Source organism: Nerophis ophidion, unplaced genomic scaffold (genome assembly GCF_033978795.1).
Source record: "Nerophis ophidion isolate RoL-2023_Sa unplaced genomic scaffold, RoL_Noph_v1.0 HiC_scaffold_180, whole genome shotgun sequence".
In the NCBI taxonomy this organism is placed as follows: domain Eukaryota; kingdom Metazoa; phylum Chordata; class Actinopteri; order Syngnathiformes; family Syngnathidae; genus Nerophis; species Nerophis ophidion.
In genome coordinates, this window is record NW_026907102.1 from 167501 (window position 1) to 170476 (window position 2976).

Genomic DNA, 2976 nt, shown 5'->3' on the forward strand with positions numbered 1-2976 from the left:
AGAAAAATGAAAAAAGTCCCTCTATTTGATGGAAGTCAGCAACAAAAAGCTGGAATTTTTCTAAGTGTCAAGGAGGGTGTCACTTCCAGAAGGCCCACCAGCCTTGGATCGACACCCGGTTAAGAAAAATGAAAAAAGTCCCTCTATTTAATGGAAGTCAGCAACAAAAAGATGGAATTTTTCTAAGTGTCAAGGAGGGTGTCGCTTCCAGAAGGCCCACCCGCCTTGGAGCGACACCCGGTTAAGAAAAATGAAAAAAGTCCCTCTATTTAATGGAAGTCAGCAACAAAAAGCTGCAAATATGACAGAGTATCTAGGAGGGTGTCGCTTCCAGAAGGCCCACCCGCCGTCAGCAACAAAAAGCTGGCTAACCCTAACCCTAACCCTAACCCTAATCCCAACCCTAACCCTAACCCTAACCCTAGGTGTCCAGGCGGGGGTCCCTTCCAGGAGGCCCCCCGGCCTTGGATCACCAGCCGGGTCGATAAGTCAAAAGTAGTCCCTCTATTTGATGGAAGTCAGAGGAAAAAAGCTGGAAATATGACAAGGTGTTCCGGAGGGAGTCCCTTCAAGAACGCCCCGCTAACCCTAACCCTAATCCCAACCCTAACCCTAACCCTAACCCTAAGTGTCCAGGCGGGTGTCCATTCCAGAAGGCCCACCCGCCTTGGATCACATTCCGGTTAAGAAACATGAAAAAAGTCCCTCTATTGAATGGAAGTCAGCACAAAAAAGCTGAAAATATGACAAAGTGTCAAGGAGGGTGTCGCTTCCAGAAGGCCCGCCCGCCTTGGATCGACACCCGGCTAAGAAACATGAAAAAAGTCCCTCTATTTAATGGAAGTCAGAGGGAAAAAAAAGCTGGAATTTTTCTAAGTGTCAAAGTCGGGATTTTTTCTAAGTGTCAACTTTTGGAGTACCAACCCTTCCAAAACAAAGTCGGGATTTTTTCTAAGTGTCAACTTTTGGAGTACCAACCCTTCCAAAACAAAGTCGGGATTTTTTCTAAGTGTCAACTTTTCGCGTACCAACCCTTCCAAAATAAAGTCGGGATTTTTTCTAAGTGTCAACTTTTAAAAGTCGGGATTTTTTCTAAGTGTCAACTTTTAAAAGTCGGGATTTTTTCTAAGTGTCCACTTTTGCTGTACCATGCCCTCCAGGGTCATAGAAGCCCCAGAGTGAGACCTAAACAACCGGGCCGAGTGATGTCATTTGGGGCCCTATTTTGAGTCATTTTGTGGGATTTCGGTGACGCCGAGGAGCGAAGCAGGTGTTCCGGGAGGGGGGTGCCTGTCCCTTTAAGAAGGCCGGCTTGCCGTGGATCTCCCCCCGGGTGGGGATTTCAAAATATGTCCCTCTTTTTGCTGGAAGTATGTCCCTCTTTTTGCTGGAAGTCAGCACAAAATAGAGCTGTACATTTGCCCAAGGCTCTAAAGAGGGAAAGGCAACTTTAAGCCTAAAAAGGAAAGCGGGGATTTGGAGCCCTCCGGTGGACTTCCGCCGCCGCTGCACCCTTAGCTGGAAGTCAGTGCCAAAAAAAAAGAAGCTGCGAATAGTGTCCATGTGCCTGTCCCTTTAGGAAAGCCGGCTTGCCGTGGATCTCCACCCGGGTGGGGAATTCCAAATAGGTCCCTCTATTTGATGGAAGTCAGCAACAAAAAGCTGGATTTTTTCTAAGTGTCAAGGAGGGTGTCGCTTCCAGAAGGCCCACCCGCCTTGGATCACCACCCGGTTAAGAAAAATGAAAAAAGTCCCTCTATTTGATGGAAGTCAGCAACAAAAAGCTGGATTTTTTCTAAGTGTCAAGGAGGGTGTCGCTTCCAGAAGGCCCACCTGCCTTGGATCGACACCCGGTTAAGAAACATGGAAAAAGTCCCTCTATTTGATGGAAGTCAGCAACAAAAAGCTGGATTTTTTCTAAGTGTCAAGGAGAGGGTCGCTTCCAGAAGGCCCACCTGCCTTGGATCGACACCCGGTTAAGAAACATGGAAAAAGTCCCTCTATTTGATGGAAGTCAGCTACAAAAAGCTGGATTTTTTCTAAGTGTCAAGGAGGGTGTCGCTTCCAGAAGGCCCACCTGCCTTGGATCGACACCCGGCTAAGAAACATGGAAAAAGTCCCTCTATTTGATGGAAGTCAGCAACAAAAAGCTGGATTTTTTCTAAGTGTCAAGGAGGGTGTCGCTTCCAGAAGGCCCACCCGCCTTGGATCACCACCCGGTTAAGAAAAATGAAAAAAGTCCCTCTAGTTAATGGAAGTCAGCAACAAAAAGCTGGATTTTTTCTAAGTGTCAAGGAGAGGGTCGCTTCCAGAAGGCCCACCCGCCTTGGATCGACACCCGGTTAAGAAAAATGAAAAAAGTCGCTCTATTTGATGGAAGTCAGCAACAAAAAGCTGGATTTTTTCTAAGTGTCAAGGAGGGTGTCGCTTCCAGAAGGCCCACCTGCCTTGGATCGACACCCGGTTAAGAAAAATGAAAAAAGTCGCTCTATTTGATGGAAGTCAGCAACAAAAAGCTGGATTTTTTCTAAGTGTCAAGGAGGGTGTCGCTTCCAGAAGGCCCACCTGCCTTGGATCGACACCCGGTTAAGAAAAATGAAAAAAGTCCCTCTATTTGATGGAAGTCAGCAACAAAAAGCTGGAATTTTTCTAAGTGTCAAGGAGGGTGTCGCTTCCAGAAGGCCCACCTGCCTTGGATCGACACCCGGTTAAGAAAAATGAAAAAAGTCCCTCTATTTGATGGAAGTCAGCAACAAAAAGCTGGATTTTTTCTAAGTGTCAAGGAGGGTGTTGCTTCCAGAAGGCCCACCTGCCTTGGATCGACACCCGGCTAAGAAACATGGAAAAAGTCCCTCTATTTGATGGAAGTCAGCAACAAAAAGCTGGATTTTTTCTAAGTGTCAAGGAGGGTGTCGCTTCCAGAAGGCCCACCCGCCTTGGATCACCACCCGGTTAAGAAAAATGAAAAAAGTCCCT